Here is a 17,579-nt window from a genome sequence, read left to right on the forward strand (position 1 = left end):
TTGCAGGATGCGTTTTTTCACCATTGATTTGCATTAGCGTCGCATTGCGACGCTTTGCCACACGTCGCAACCGTCGTGCGACGGTTGCGCCGTGTTGTGGCGGACCGTCGGCTGCAAAAAACGTTACATGTAACGTTTTTTTGCTGCCAACGGGCCGCCCCCACCTCCCTACACCTCACAATAGGGCGGCGGATGCGCTGGAAAAATGCATCCGCTGCCTCCGTTGTGCGGCGCATTCACTGCTAGCGTCGGTACGTTGGCCCGACGCACTGCGACGGGCCGAGTACGACGCTAGTGTGAAAGTAGCCATACTAAGATAGAAAATGACAGGGCTACTGATGAGATTCCATGTAGATAGGGGAGGGAGGAGCTAGAGGCAGAGCTCCTCCCTCCTCCTCCCCCTTTAGTAGCAGCCGCCATCTATCTCAGTAATGTAAAAATCGTTCTTCACTGAATACAGATTTTACCTCAGAACTGAGAATTTTGGTAATGATCGATTCTGACAGAGAAAGAAGCAGATTTCTCTGATAACATATATAACAAAATTGCTTATTTTCATGTGTACTATTGAGTTATTAAATTAAAATTGAAATAACTTTTTTTAAACTCATTTATGTGTGAAAAAAATGTGATTTCTACTATCTCTGCAATGAAGAGGCAAAATCCCTGGCGAAAAAAAAATGGAAAACAAAACAAAAAACAAGAAGTTTTATTTTGCTCTGCAGCCACTTTTACATAGTGTCCAGTTAATCCTATTTGTTTATATTGTTCATCTTTTGCTCTATGTTTGCATCTAAATGCTTTGTGGGAATGTCACATGTACTTCATCTTGAAGAATATTATATTAGATATTATTGTCTCCTTTGCCCTATTAAGAATTTTGAGCAAAATAGAGGAAATTTCTTAAGGGGGAACCTGTCAATAGGCTTAAAAAACAGGAAACCTAGGGAAGCACAGCCACACAAATTGTAGGTGTTGACAAGATAGCTGAATTCCCTGAAAGTAGTAGCAAAAATCCAAAATGCTTATAGAATGGTGCTAAATCCATAATGCTGAAAAGGTGAATAAAGCGTAAAAGTAGTAGGAATAGGAAGACGCTCTCCGCTGAATCAAGAACTTTTATATTCTTCAATAAAAGTGCATAACATACAGGGGAGATGTAGCACGCACTAAGGCTACGTCTGTTTCGCGCTAATCCACGCTTCTTCTGTCCTCTTTTTTACACTACATTGAATTTGTCAACAAGTTTGGGGCAATGATTTAGTTATTCTGTTTTAGTCGCCATCTATACTGCGTTTATTTTTTATGTCTGACTCTGCCATGTTTTCCTTTCAAATCACCGAAAAAGCATGATTTAATCAAAGCCCCTGAAGAAGCCATGGAGCACAATTATGCAAATGAAGTTCAAATGTACTCGGTTTCTTTTTTTTTTTTTTTTTTAGATAGGCATAAATACTTAATAGACTTTGTTTTTCTGCCCATCTGAATAGACATAAGCCACTGTAAGAAAAGCACAGATATGCATCTCAACTTTGTGTCGTTGCACTCTGTGGCTCCATCTGAATATTGTTTTTCAGGGATCTACAGGGAACCCCCAGCGGATTCGTAGATGCGCAGCCTAAATGTAGAGTGAAGAGGGACTAAGGGTCTCTCGCGTTTACAGTGAAATGAGGAATATTTCCCTCAGCTTACTTTGCACAATGCTCATGTGCCCTATGCCACGGGACTGGAGTCTCGGACAATATGTTTTTTCTTTACAACCATTCACTGTATTTTCTGCCAATCTGTTATATTATAATGTTATTTACCATATTCACTTGCCCATTTTAGGCTGAGGGATAGCACTTTATGGAGGTAGGAATTTCATCTCCAAAAGCAGACCATTACTATAATGAAGAGACTCCATAAACCACTTCCCAACACACACACACACAACATTCTCCCTCCTTCCCAACCAGAAACCTCAGTACATCCTCATTGATTTCATTTCTAAAGCGCAGAGGAATGCATGGAGTGATGTGCCGAGGTTCTTGCCAAGCTGAGAGAGGTTGGGAACATAACTTGGTTTCTGTTGCTTCATGCCCTGTAGCAGTAAGGAATTTGAGTTTGAACAAAAGAAAACTGTAAAATGCTGTGTGTGTATTTTATTCCCTTTAACCCCTTTTTTGCTGGAGACTGGATCTAAGAGTCTTGGAGACCACAGGAGTTAGACTCCCAAGACTTGGTTTTATTTACCTTTTTTACGTTTCGGTAAATGAAATGATAAACTGATGCATCACTTACCAATCTCGTCCTGGATAATTAAGGATTGAGCATCTTCCACCAATGATCCAACCACATCCTGTGCCGAATTTGTCTTCTCTAACAGAAGATCAATGAGGTTTTGAAAGCCATGTATTATCATTTCATTTATGAAGAACTCGCTGTTCTTGCTCGAATGCTTTCCAAGCTGTAGTTCTCTATAACAGATGCTGGATGTCTGACTTCTATTCACTCATACAATCTATTAGAGTAGAAATATATTTGTGATGATCGTAAGCCTGAACTGATATGATGGAAGATTAGACTGGTTCCTGGTGGTGTCCCTCTAGCCCGATTTATTGAAACATCTGTTAGTCACTGATGGTAATGTATTATAAGAGGATACGTGTAATGACCCAATAATTCTCACACCTGGCACATCTAAAGGCAGCGTGTTTCCACAGAAGGTTCTGTGTCTGGCACTTAGGGAGTTACGTTTTCAGTTTGCTGGGTTTGTGGGTGGCACTACTTATTTGGACCACCGCAGGAGCTTGGTTATGCACTGTGACCCACTTTATCTCTTCAGGATAATTGGGAAGCAAAAGATTGCAAATATTCAGGCCGTGACGCAGGCAGCTATCTTCTGGCTTATGGAGGAAAGTTTGCATATCTACTTTGTGGACAGTCTAAGTATATTATGGTATTTTCTAAAGTATGTAACCAATGTGCAAAAAGTAATTTCATTCTTAACCCAACTGTTCAGTATTAAATCAAACGAGACTTTTTTTCAGTTTTGGAATTGTGATTGTTTATAACATTAATGTGAATTATATGAGCATAAAACACCATAAGAGTTTTTTTTTTATGTATTCATTTTGTTTTTTGTTTGCATTTTGCCCAATGTAGCTCATTCACAATTCAGATACAGCTCATAGTCCAGCATGCCTTTATATCTGGAAAAAAAGCAGATCCTTTGTAGGGTGTGACAGTTTTTAAGATTTCAAGATTGTAAATAGGAAGTTTTACCATCACTTTGATATGTTTGAATCCTTGTCCAAATGTGCCAAATGCAATACTGCAATTTATCGAAGGGAATACAAAACGTTATATACACCTTTTCTCTGCTACCTGCTTTCTGATGCAGAAAATATAGACCCAATATATACTAGTCTTCCAATATCTTCAGCATATGGCCAGTTTTAAAGGGAAACTGTCACTAGGATCATCCTCCAAAGCCGTCTATATGAGCATGTAGGTCGTAGGAAGCTGAATAAAATGATACCTTGATGTCTGCGATCTGATGTCTTATTTCAGAAATCCACTTTTTTCTTTACCTGGATCAGCTCATTTGCATATTATGGTATGGAATGATAGTCTGCCTCCAAAGAATATCATAAATGAAATGGGTCGTTAACGGTGTGATGTGTAATGGCCGCACGTCTGATCTCCCTGCAGAGATGTGTGTGATTATGCCTGACACATCTGCAGTGTCTTCTCGGCTTCAGCTCCCATCTCACAGGCAGACAGCGTTCTAATATTAAATACAAAATCTCAGGCACCATTAATCTTAGTAAGTAGTCAATGGGAACCCCGTAAAACTACTCAAACCAGTACAAAAGCAGCCCCCCGAGGAAGCCGAGGGCGAAACGCGCATTGGAGCGCGGGTGTGCGCACTTGGATCTCAGCATGGGTAAGATGACCGATTGGGAACACTGTTTTTGTGGGACACTAAGTAGCTCTCTTGGTGATTGAGCTAGATGGGCTGTGACTATCACTGCACTTATGCATCAGACATTGAGTAATGGGTAACTATCTTCTAATACGCACTAGCACCTTAGTATTGCCTTGCAGCAGCTGTTACTGGCCCTGTACCCTCCAATTTATATATCCATGCTGATTCCACAGTGCCACATACGTCAGTGAGTGCATTTCTGCACCTCATACAAATTCTCTCTGGTTGTATATACTATTATATGATATATTGTCTAGGTTGGCACTGTTTTTATATTGTATTGTATGTATAATAAAAGGAAAATCTTTTGTACATTTACCTCTGTGATTATTTGCTTCAAAGCTGTGTTTTTAGCGTTCTAATATTGTTGCAATACTGCAGAGTTGTGAGAGCTGCAGCTGGTAACTTGTTTTTCATGAGACAAAGTTCCCTACTACTGTCCTGTGTTATTTACATGTCTCACAGTGGTAACGGCTCCTTTCTTTTAACATAACTTCTGGAGGCAGAATCTCATTCAGAACAGTGTGCTGCCCATAGCCCTAAAAGCTCATTTACATATAAGAAAAATGTGTATTTTTCTGGAATAAGACGTCAGATCGCAATATCAAGGTATCAGCGTCCTATGACCTACATGCCCTTATAGATTTCTTATGATGGATGATATGATGGATTATATCTCTCGGAAGGCACACTGTACTTTACAATACAAGTAAATGGCAAATCTGAAAAGAGGATTGAAACACACCTGGATGTCTTTTAAAATGTTTTGCCATAGTTTTTGCTTAAAAAAAATAAGGAAAAAAGCTCTTTAATAGAGTATAGAAAAGACCAGATATCAACGATAAAAAACCCCCCACAAAAACCATGTGAAAAACAAGGAAACAACCAAAAATAACACAAAAGATGGTTCAGGAAAGAAAGACTCTAGTTTCCTAAAGTGTCTTCTGCTCGGATTCACCCAAGTTTCAAATTCTTTAATCTGTCATTCCTGCCTCCTGCTTATGATGGGTTTCTCTCTGTGAGCTCTGACAAGCTGAAGAGGAATCTTGAGCCACAGGAGATTCTGCAAGTGGATCATACAGATTGTATAGACTGACACTTTAAGTTAGAGAAAGTTTTATGTCTGTAAGTCATTGCTGTATACATGTGACGTTAATGCTGTCTTTTATAATTCAGAGATGATATGTTCAGCAACATGGGGGACTTACAAGAGCTAGAAAGTTGAAGTTTTGTCTGAAAATTGACAATAGTTATGATGTCATTCTTTACTTAGAAGAAAGTCAGATTGACTTCCTGTCTACTTAGCAGGACATGTACCAGACTAGTGGTCAGGCTGGAGATCACTTACGCAACTGGCCATAATGAAAGGCTTCCAAATGTGTGGCTGTAACTGTGCTGGGTTGTAGCAAATTGCACAACTAAAATATATTGCTCATAGTAAGCAATATGGAAAAAATTGAGTACTACTCTAAGCCAACCTGCTATAATAACTTAAAGGGTCACCGTCATTTAAATTATTTCATAGATATGGACCTTTGTGATATATCTTCTCAGCGAAACCTGATCAGTAGCAACCGCCATCTCCTATCTCGGCAATGGGAAAATCTGTTTTCACTGAATACAGATATTACTACTGAACTGAAAATTTTGAGAATGAATGATCCGGTTTCTCTAATAACATATATTACAAAGTTTCTTATTGTCATGTGTTCTATTGAATTATGAAATAATAATGAAAATGACGGTTACACTTAATTTTTGGCTTATTCCCTTCCGAGCTGATCGTGACTGAGGTGGGAACAACTGCCTCCAAGCACCAGCACACTGTTATTCCATGCCGTAAACAGCAGAGATAGGAGTAATTCTTTCGATTTTTGGAGAATTAATTAGTAAAATCTAAACGCATGAAAATTTTTTAGATAACGCTGCTGTCAATGCTACTGTATATTGTACAGATATATGGTCGTCATTGCTGTTGCATGCTTCTTTAGGGATATATGTGTGTGTGTATATGTATATATACAGTGTGTGTGTATATATATATATATCTCTATCTCTATCTATCTGTCTATCTATAATGGCTATAGTGGGGAGGACTCATCAGAGTGCATTGTGTATTCTGCAGTTATATGAAGCATTTACTGTATGCCCATTGTGGGATCTGTGTAATCTATTGTCGTCTTTTCTCATACTTGCTGCCAGGGCTTTGGGTGCCTGCTGAGACCTGGAACATGCCACTTAGCAGTCTCCGAGGGTTCCTGGGGGAGGGTCTTCTCCACAACTTGTAAGTCTGAAGTACTTCCAACAGCTTCCGGAGCGGTCGGGGGTCCCCTCCCTGATGGGATAGCCGCCTGGCCTTGATTGCACTCCACACTGGATATTCCAGGAAACCACGGGTGTACATAATCTGGTTTCCTCTGGGCCCCTGCACGCAATGTTTGGAGTCTGTCAGTTTTTCTGCATTTAGGGTTAACCCCATAATTGCTGACCATTCTTATTCCATATTTTGTTTATTGTATTACTTTCCTTGAACGAGTGAAACTATAAAGAGATTTTTGCGATCGAAGAACTAAAAAAGGTGAAGGAATAAAGAAATTGAAGCAATAGTCATATGGCTGATGAATTGTGTAACATCTAACCCTAAAGGGCCATAGGTCCTGGCAAGATCACATGAAAGCTCAATGCAAGCTTTTATTTTATTATCGCATCTCTATACTTATTACACACATAATTATCTTCCAACCATTGTATCTAAACAGCACCAGTATATTTTGGGGAACTTTTTCTTCATTGGTTGGTCACACGTGCTCATCTAAAAGCAACCCCTTGACTTGTATTAGAAATTTCAAAATACAATCCCAAGTTAAAATACTTGGTACTTTCTTTTCAGCTGTTGTCACCGTTTATGTAATTTACAGTCACCACTTAATTTCTGTAAGATCATGGCCGCTAGCTTCTCAGAGTGCCCCATGTATAACATGCTTTGGTAGTCTGAGATACTCCCCTCTTCCCTCCTCCTTGCTCTCAACTGATCTTCAGGGGAGTGTCTCAGACTAGACTATGGACTAGCACTGGGTGATTTGGTAGGCATAGAAATAAAATCTTGATATTTTTCTTTCAAACCAAATATACATTTTCAATTCTTTTTTTTTTTTCTTCTTTTTTTTGCTGCTGAAATTTCTACAAATACTTGTAATCCTTTTTTTAATATAAAATTTACAAAAGGATTTTGGCAAGTTGAGGCAACATTAATATAATTTGTACTGTGGGCCTATCTATCTATACCAAGTCTTTTTTTGTAGTTACAGAGCAATTTTTAGCTAATTAATGGCTGGCAGCTGCACACCACAAGATTATATGCGAGACCATAAATGGCCAATACTGGTTTACAGCACAGGGTTTTATAGAATCGACTCTCTATTCTTGTTTTTGTGTTCCTGCATTATTGTTAAAAAATAAATAAATTCAGATGTAGTGCATGAAGCATGCTGGTCGTCGCTGAGAGTCAGAAGTGGTTCCTTTCTCCTGAGTAGCCCCGACCTGGCTGGCTCGCCGGGATACCAGGGCTGTTGAGTCGGTATGCCAAACCACCGACACCTCAATTTCCATGCCACCGACTCCATGACTCCCATTCTACAGCCCTGCGTTATACAACATCACGAGAGCTCAGGAGGCATCCAGCGCATGTGCAGATGGAGATGAAGCCAGCTCACTTTACCTCACCGCACTTATGCTGATGCTTCCTGAGCTGCCCTGTTATGTATCCAGGCCAGAGAGGCCAGCCAAGTTGACTTATTTGAGGGACAGCCTTTTTTTTTTTTTTTTTTTTTTAAATATTAAAAGGAGGTATTTGAAAACATAATTCCTGGGCTGTAAACCAGTAGTGCTGCTTTACATATTCCCTTTAACTTTTAATAAATAGGCATATCAAAAGCCCTAAAATGGCCACAACATAGCACAGAAAAGAAATGCAAAAGCTCTCAATGTGCGCCAATAGTCCCATAATATGTTCATTCCTTATCAGAGCTGTGACAATCATAGGAAAAGTGCTGGAGGAGTGATATGTGTAGCTGCGCTTAATGGCGTCAGTGATGTAAAACCCAGAGATTTTCCTCCAGCACATTAAGTGCTGTGAGGGGTTAACAGCTAATTTGTGTAATGGGCTGGGTTTTTTGTGGACATCCATAGAGTGGGTGGGAGGATGTCCACCTTTTCTCCACACCAGAGTGTTGTCTGGGGCTTAAGTAGTTGGCCTCCAGAGACAGTAGGTGTTCAATGTCTGGAGAGGAAACACTCCAGAGAAGCGATTGTACAGGAACCAACCTGAACCATGTGTGTTCTGCTAACGGTGAGCGGGAGGAACCCCGCTCTCAGAAGGAATGTGCTTTGTGCCACCATTTCGTTTTGTTTTCCTGTTTTGCTCAGAGGGCTGTGTTTTGTTTTACTTCACCTTGGTTTATGCTGCCAATAATAAACCAAAGGAAGTTCTTAAAGAGACCATGTTCCTGTGTCTACCTTCGTGTACCGCTGAGTGAGCCGATCTACCACAGAGCATAAATTGTGAAATGGAAACGCCCAACCCACATTCTACCTCACAAAAACCCTATTACGACCACACACCTCCTGATACTGCTAGGCATGACACTTGACTTTAAAACATTGACCGCTTACGTCATTATTGCCCCCCAATCAGCGTCTATTTGGTAAAGACATTACTGAGACACTAAGGGAAAGTCCCTGGGATGCTAATATTGTTCATATAATATCGTATATTTTTGATTAATTGGGGTGCGCATATATCAGTAGGCAGTGCTGACTGAATAAACTCAGCTACTGATATAAAGTGGCCAGCCGCCAATGTGTTAAGGGGTATCATGATAATATGGAAAGATACAATAAAAATAATCTATGTTCAGACAGGCGAGACGCTGGAACACCACAACAGTGAATACAGTAAATATTTCATTTGTACATTATATAGCGCTTTTTTTTTTTTCTTTCTTCCCCATTTTCTATGGCAGTAATGCATTTTCAATGTTCTAGAGTAATCATCAACAGTGAATACAGGTCTTAGTATATGACATACTGATCACATATTATCCTGTGCATAATAATCTCTGATGTCTGGATTATACATCCTAATAATATGTGATGTGACATGATATACTATACCTACAGAACACAATATATAACTTTACCATATAACATGTTGTAGGCCACACTTTGTTTTGCTCCATGGCTTCTTCTGCACAATGCTGCCACTTACACTCATTGCTGATATTACCTCCTTCTCGAGGGGCGGGGAAGGGCTCAATCATTATTTGCGTTTCTGGTTAAATTCCGGACCATGCTGAAGAGAAAGGGTGAATTAATTAATTTCCAGGGAATCTTACAGGAACATCAACCCCCTGTGAGTATAAAGGACAGCTAAAGATAAATGCTTGGTACCTTTTTATATCTGAATCCAGAGAAATTCTTGAGTTTGGCAATTTGTAAATGAGGCATTAAGTGCTTGGTCACACCCAGATCATTTATCAAAGCTCTACGTCCTGAGGTTATTTCCATCCTTGGCATCTCCCTCTCAGTGAGTGATATAATAAGTGAGAAATGAGGTGATCCACGCCGGCATTAGATTTTCTGGCCAGTGCCTGACATCACAGACGCATTGAGTTATCACTCAACATACAGAGGGAGGCACCAAAAATGGAAATAACCTCAGGAGGCAAAGTTATCTTAAGTGCTCTGGGCGTGGCAAAGCACTTAATGCCTTTTTTTCATATTACAATCGTGGATTTCTCCACTTGCAGGTAATAAATTGTGGATTTAGAGGTACCAGTGCACTTGACTTTCACTGACCAGCCTTTTTTCAACCAGCCGTACTATGGACATTGAACTTCGGTAGTCTGAGACACTCCTCCAGCTTTTTGATAGACCAAAAAGATTAGGGATAGCGTACTAGACTTAAAAAACACAATGTGCTCAGTGTATGCTGAGAACCTGACATCTATTTCTACAATAAATTAGCATGAAAATGTCCACTTATATGAAGGGAATGGCACGTCAAATCAATAATTATAGCAACACATCCTGGTACTTAATAACTCCAGAAAGTATGAAGAGATCCATAATGTTAAAATTAATATAGCTTTATTAATGATATTTTAAAATAATGAGTCCAAAAAAAACAATATAGAAAGCAGAGTGCCTCACAGGTAATCGCCACAAACTCTTAAAATATATGATGATTACCGGTAGTTAATAAAGTAAAAAGCTGCCACATTACGTAAAAAAGTACAATATCTGCAGGAAAAATAAGATGGTATAATTTAAATAAATAAGACAAAGCGGACACTCTGGACCTAAGGTAGTATGTATTATGCAATGTATTATGAAATTAGTCTCATTAAGCAGTATACTACCAATATATAAGACCTTTAATAGTTTAGATTAAATATATTGCTGAAATATACCTCAGACATGGCACAGTGGCGTCCCCACACCCCAATGCACGTTTTGCCACTGGTGTCCCCACACCCCACTGGCACGTTTTACACCGGAAGAAGCCAGCAGCGAAACACGCGTCGGGGTGTGGGGACCCCACTCTGCCTTGTCTGAGGTATATTTCAATGTTTCTTTCGCCTTAAGGATGATATAGGTTTTCTCCCCTCACTGTTGAGCATCAGCCATTTGGCTGTGGAGACACTGAAATCCGGGCTCATACATCGGCAGCAATATATTTTATCTAAGCTATTAAAAGTCTTATATATTGGTAGCAATGAAAAAGAAGAAAATGAGGGCACTCACCAATCTTTCACGTTCTTAGTCCTTTATTGCAACACGATCCAGTTAAAACACATGGCCGGGGAAGAGAGAGAGCCGAAACCCGTGTGAGCAGGCGAGAGACGACAGCTGTTTCGCGCTGTGCTTTGCGCTTCTACAGGTCAGCTTGTGCATAGGTGAAACAGTGGAAATGTAGTGCCGGCCATGACACCGCCCACCACTTAGTCCCCTCCCACAAACCAAACGATACATACATATACTTTAAAAAGCACACTTAAAACCATTAACGCAACCTTAGTTGGTAACAAAACCTTTTGGCAGAGCAGACAATTGGAGACATTTAAAGTTATTCTAGGAACCACAGTTACTCTTTAGAAAGCATAAAAGGTTAATCTTTAGAAAGCATAAAGGGTTAAACCCTCGCCGCTACCAACAGCGCACAAGACACTGAAGAATGCACAACTTCTGCCATAATATTCACAAAATTACCCCCCAACATCGGTATAAACGTCAGCAAAAAGCAAAGAAACAAACAAACAAAAAAATCTCTTCAAAAAAATTCTTTAAAAACAACGTATACTACGTGATCTGTCCTGCATGTGATGAAATCTTTAACCGTGTGCTTCACTGCACCTATATGAAGAGTCCGGTCAGTTACATGTTGCTTACACCAAGGACAATGCCCACACCTGAAATTACCTTTGGGGATAGCGGTGTTCAGCCAGTTTTCGGAGGGCAGCGGTTGGAGTTCCTGGATGTCCTGGTGGAAATTAAGGACAATAAGATCTGTACGTCGCTTTATCGTAAGCCAGTAGCAGGTAACACCATGTTACATTTTAATAGTTTCCACCCAATGCATACAAAACGCTCTTTGCCCTATAGTCAGTTTCTGAGAGTGAGTAGGGTTAATAATACTGATGAGGGTTTTGATCGGCAGCTAAATGAGATGGAGACTAGATTCAAACAAAGAGGGTATCCTGATAGGGCTTTAATGACAGAAAAGGAAAAAGTGAGAAGTGAGAGGAGTTGCATAAGCAAGAACGTAAGGAAGGTGCCTTCTAATAGGGTTGACATAGAGAGAAGGTTTACCTTCAGTTTTCAATACAGCAATATGGACCAGCAAATCAGATTAGCCATTAAGAAAAATTGGCATATCTTAGGTCGGGACAAGGAGTTGGCTGAGGTAGTGTCTAGGGGTCCCCTCATAGCGAATAAACGGAGCATCAGACTAAGGGACAAATTAGTGAGGAATCGGGTAGTTAAGTCAAATCAGAACTGGCTGAACACCGCTATCCCCAAAGGTAATTTCAGGTGTGGGCATTGTCCTTGGTGTAAGCAACATGTAACTGACCGGACTCTTCATATAGGTGCAGTGAAGCACATGGTTAAAGATTTCATCACATGCAGGACAGATCACGTAGTATACGTTGTTTTTTGTCCTTGCAGGTATTACTATGTGGGAAAGACGATCCGGCCACTATATGTTCGTTTCCGCGAGCATTGCAGATCGATTGTCTCAGGGAAAGGTGTTCCACGGTTAATTACACATGTTAGGGATACACATGGCGGTGATGCAGGGGTCCTCTCCTTCGCCGGGATTGAGAAAGTCAGTCTGCCGGCGCAAGGAGGTGATCTGGATAATCTGCTCCTCAGATGTGAGACGAGATGGATTCTGCGCAGTGAAGCATTGGGGCCACTAGGTTTCAATGACCGTGCGGATATGTCGATATTTCTTTAATGATTTGCTGCTTGGGAAAGGAAAGAAGAAGAAAAAAAAAAAAAAAGGATGATTTATTTTTTTTTTTTTTTTTTTTTTTTAAAGAATTTTTTTGAAATGATTTTTTTTTTTTTTTTTATTTGTTTCTTTGCTTTTTTGCTGACGTTTATACCGATGTTGGGGGGTAATTTTGTGAATATTATGGCAGAAGTTGTGCATTCTGCAGTGTCTTGTGCGCTGTTGGTAGCGGCGAGGGTTTAACCTTTTATGCTTTCTAAAGATTAACTGTGGTTCCTAGAATAACTTTAAATGTCTCCAATTGTCTGCTCTGCCAAAAGGTTTTGTTACCAACTAAGGTTGCGTTAATGGTTTTAAGTGTGCTTTTTAAAGTATATGTATGTATCGTTTGGTTTGTGGGAGGGGACACAGTGGTGGGCGGTGTCATGGCCGGCACTACATTTCCACTGTTTCACCTATGCACAAGCTGACCTGTAGAAGCGCAAAGCACAGCGCGAAACAGCTGTCGTCTCTCGCCTGCTCACACGGGTTTCGGCTCTCTCTCTTCCCCGGCCATGTGTTTTAACTGGATCGTGTTGCAATAAAGGACTAAGAACGTGAAAGATTGGTGAGTGCCCTCATTTTCTTCTTTTTCATTGCTACATATTTATGGACACATTTTCATTGAGGTGCACCACCAAGTCACCACTGTATGGTTTGTCCATCCGAAGTCTGCACAAATGCACCTTGACTAGAGCCTATGAGAAGTCGTCAAGACAAATGCAGTGCCGCTCTTCTCCTTTTTTTTTTTTATATATCGGTAGTATACTGCATAATGAGACTAATCCCATAATACTTTGCATAATACATACTACCTTAGGCCCATAGAGTGTCCTGTTGTTTGTCGCCTTTATTTATTTATATTATACCATCTCATTTTTCCTGACGATATTGTACTTTACCTCGTGGCAGCTTTTCACTTTATTAACTATCATCATATATTTTAATAGTTTGTGGTGGGCCCCTCTGAGGCACTCTGCTTTTTAAATAGTTTTTCTTGTACTCCATTATTTTAAAATATTATTAATAAAGTTAGATTAATTTTAACATCATTGATCTTTTCATACTTTCTGGTGTTATTGGGTATCAGGATGCGTTTCTATAGCTATTTATACAAGTATTGTGTGCTAAGCAGAGGGTACATGCCAGGAGACTTTAAAAGGTATTTTATTTAAACTTGGGGTTGTGTTCATGAATCATGATGGCTATGGGTTCCTCACTAACCACTAAAATATTTGGCATCATATACATAGTTGCATAGCCTATTAAATATGCTTTTTTGTTGCTTGCAATATAGTAAATGCAATATCAATAAATTCTACTGTCTCATTGCAATTCCGCAACACATCACCTCTTTAATCATTGTGGTTGTTGATCCTAAGTAAAGAGACATTTCCTTTTCATCTATCCTCTTATGTGACTTCCTGTGATTTGTTTCCTTTGGCTGCAACCCAAGTGGGTGATCGAAGGTTGATGAGATCAAAGTCTAGTCTGAGTCTGGTCTGTTGGGTAACATAACAAGGCAGCGGCCGGCCAGCCTTGTGTCCTGTCCACCCTCCAAGGGGGTGACCTACAGCTTCCAATCGGTTAGGATTACCTACACCTCAGATCTTTGCCCTTCTCCATACACCTGCACCATCCCAGCTAGGCTTAAAATATTGGCAAGCTTGTCATACAATTGACCTTAAAGTCATCACTTGCTCAGGGGAGATACCGCTTTATGTTCACCATGGACACAAATGGTTCTTCCAAGTTGAGCATCCAACCAAAAAGCCTAGATCTGGGTTTTGGGGAAGATCCCATTTTTGTCTTGGTTTATCACACCCTAAGCCATCACATTTGATGTTCTTTTTAGGTAATTTTGAGCAAATCTAGTTTTAGTTCTTCCTACTTGCACCCATGTTGAACTCTGGTGTAGAGGTAAGATAAGCAAGTATGGATGTTGTTTCCTTCTATCTAGGATCCTTCCCCTAATGTGCTTATTGCTTTGTCACAGTTGCCCCTTTTTCTTAGAAGATATCTTCATGTTTGTGTACAGCCTTAGAGCCACAATAACCTGCTTTATGGCGTACTATACTGTGTAGACTGTAGTAAATTATTCATAGTTTTATGACTTTCTTTACAATTTGTCAATGAAGTATTTATCTCGGTGAAACTGTCTGATGGTTACATTACCCGGGCATATCAAGAATGGACAGAAAATGTCTTAAGTTTATGCACTCTCCGCCAAGTTTGTGTAATGTAAAAAGTAAAATGACACAGTACAATTGAGACTGTTGTTTAAAAGGGCAGCGGCGCAGTCCCCTGATGCCTAATAACCTTTTTCCTGCTTGGTTCATTGCAATAGCCCGTAGTAAATGGTGATTGCAGCCTGTTCTGCTATTCACGATCAGGTGCTTTTTTACTGCAGACCTGGGAGAATTTATTTTTTTTTTTTTGTGAAATTCCCCAATAGGTTGCAATGTTGAAAATATCACATTTGCAATTTGGTGCAAAACGAGAGTAAAGAACATGTTGTAGACACTGATGTGTGCAGCTGTTGGACATATGGGGAAAGTTCTTTTGACAATTATTATCAGTAAGGGACAGGAAGAGCAGCTGTTCCGTTTATTTTTTAACCCTTGATGAGAACGAGGGTTGATGGTTTTAAACCCAATAAAGTTGTTGCGAAGTCAAATAATGGAAATTACCTGCGTAGCATGGAGTAAGGCATCATATAATACAAATATTCACCAATGGAGTTTTCACTCAGGACGTTAGATACTCCATAGAAGGTAATAAACCGGATGAAGTGACTATGCACAGTGCAGTCATAAAGCTTATTAAATGCTTTGTATCAATTAGACAGTTTTGTAGGGCACGGAACATCCTGAGCAGATCAGATGGCATTGGTCTATTAAAGGGAACCGATCATTGGATTTATGCTGCTGGAACTACGGGCAGCATGAATCGGAGCTTGACTGCGGGATTTCAGCCCGGTATGTTTTACTCTGTTTTCCCTGAAACTCTGCAATGTTTCATAGTTTGAAAAACTGGCCAAGGACTATAGGGAAAGTCTAAAACTATAAGAACAAGTACACACAGCGTCTTCCAGACACCTGGTATTTCCGAGGGAAGTAGGCTTCTGGAAAATGCCAGCGGTCATTTACTGGCAACTTTGCCATTGTTTATGCAGTGGCTTCACCGCCAATGTCTTTTACTCTGCTCCTACCAAAGTATGTGCATGTCCGCATGTCACTTCTCTAACTGCTGTAGGGCTTACGAACCCTGAAACTGTTAGAAGTGACATAGGACAGAACATGTGCACAGCCATGCTGTTTTTACATAGTGCGCTTTAATGACACTTTAATAGACAGATTCCACCCGGAATGCACCTGAAAAAGATGTAATGTTCACATATCCTATGTGGAAATTCATGCTTTGGTGTGTTTTACTAGTGGAAAATTATCTAGGTAAAGTTGTGCTATGGGTGGATTAAAAAAAAACCCCATTGCTTCTGCGTTTTGGCCTTGTTTGTGTTAAGTAACGGCAGAGTGTAATTTGTCAATTGTTGATCACCTGAGGGTGCATTTACCTAAATGTAAGACCTTCTAAGGACCAGATTCTTTTCACTATGTCCTGATATGTAAAACCATATTTGGCTTTTCTTCCAGAATGTACATGGGTAATATTTTCTGAATTCTTCCACTTTGGAAAGCCATTCTGCAGCATTTTCTATGTGCAATGAGAATTTTGGATAGGTTAATTCTTCATAAAGTGAAATTCTGTATGATATTTTATAATCAAATCTGCAAAGCAAATAAAACTACAAAATCAATAGTTGTCAACAGTAATTCTGCCTGCAATTTTTACTGCAGAATTACAGTTTCAAATTTTTGTGGTGTATTTTTGAGGCATGTGTAAATCCAACCTAAGCTTCTATGCTTAAACCACATATTTAACGGAGTAAGTCCTGTGCTATAAGGATAGCTTACTTTGGAAAGTCTTCTCTAATCGTATAGCATCGGATCCGATGCGGTCTTTTGTTAATGGAAATTCGGTCTATAGGTTTGTACATAGCAACATATTTGGGGCAATTTTATGCATGTATTTTTGAATCAAAATCAAAGATGCGAATTTGGGCTGTTTGGCTTTTACAACCTCTATGTATTACAGAACATATCAGACTGCAGAATTAGTCATCAGTGAATCCGTTTGTGAACTTTTCTTATTTGATGATCGAATTTATAACTAAATCTTGATTTTACAAAACTTTCAAATTGATTTATGACCACAACAAAGTTTTAACTCAACTTTGATGTGGTCAGAAATCAAGTGAGTTGCCATTCATACAATGGTCTATTATTTTGTGGCAGAGATGGACACAACTGTTGACAAAGTTGTGCAGTTGGGCAGTATTTTCTTATCTGCCCCAACAGCTGATGCACTGGCTGAATGTGAACAATCTTTTAAGAAATCTGTGAGATCATTTTCCTTCCAGTGTATGGAAAAACGTTTTAGCTTTTTTTTTTTTTTTTTCCAGTCTCCTGACTCCACTGGGAACAAAAATGGGCTAACAAGACCTTAGTAAAGAGTGAGGATTTAGAAACCCTGCCATCAAAACAAGCTCACTAATGGATTTGGATATTATGGACTGAGATACATAGAGGCTGAAGAAATCCGTCAAAAAAAATTATTTTCTTATAAAAACTTAGTGGTGTCCACTAATAGGATAACCCCATCTCAATCTGAATGTTTGCCCTCCTTAATTCTCATTGTGCCTGTGCTGTTCTTCCGGCATCGGCACTTTTGTTCCTGGGGCTCTCATAAGGTAGATATGCCATGTGAGCACTGCACTCAATAGGCGCCGGCTTCACTGTCCCCTTCAGATAAATAAGTAATCAAGAGGAAGTGAGAGCTGTGGCTGGTCTCCTACCTCCTCTTGATTTCTTAGGTTACGTGCCGACGATCTGGAGTTGCTGCAGGTTTGACGCTGTGTACGTATGCACCGACAAACCCAAGGCAGCAATCTGTGACATCATAGTGGAGGAGATTTCAAGAAATCCTATGTCC

General features: G+C 39.8%; 1 protein-coding gene and 1 long non-coding RNA gene across 3 annotated transcripts in view; one reads left to right on the forward strand and one right to left on the reverse strand.

Moving 5' to 3' along the window:
- ZNRF3 (zinc and ring finger 3) overlaps positions 1 to 17,579 on the forward strand; it is a 174,057-nt gene that overhangs the window by 55,248 nt on the left and 101,230 nt on the right. The window lies entirely within an intron of this gene.
- On the reverse strand, positions 1,943 to 17,508 carry LOC143793859 (uncharacterized). Of its 2 annotated transcripts, none has more exons than XR_013220301.1 (4): positions 17,443 to 17,508; positions 9,172 to 9,323; positions 6,166 to 6,398; positions 1,943 to 2,503 (listed from the first exon to the last, which is right to left on the reverse strand). It is a non-coding gene; the product is annotated as an uncharacterized LOC143793859 (long non-coding RNA). The 2 variants fall into 2 exon arrangements; XR_013220302.1 differs by lacking the exon at positions 1,943 to 2,503 and adding an exon at positions 4,680 to 5,036.

The sequence above is a fragment of the Ranitomeya variabilis genome, chromosome 1 (assembly GCF_051348905.1).
Source record: "Ranitomeya variabilis isolate aRanVar5 chromosome 1, aRanVar5.hap1, whole genome shotgun sequence".
Lineage (NCBI taxonomy): Eukaryota > Metazoa > Chordata > Amphibia > Anura > Dendrobatidae > Ranitomeya > Ranitomeya variabilis.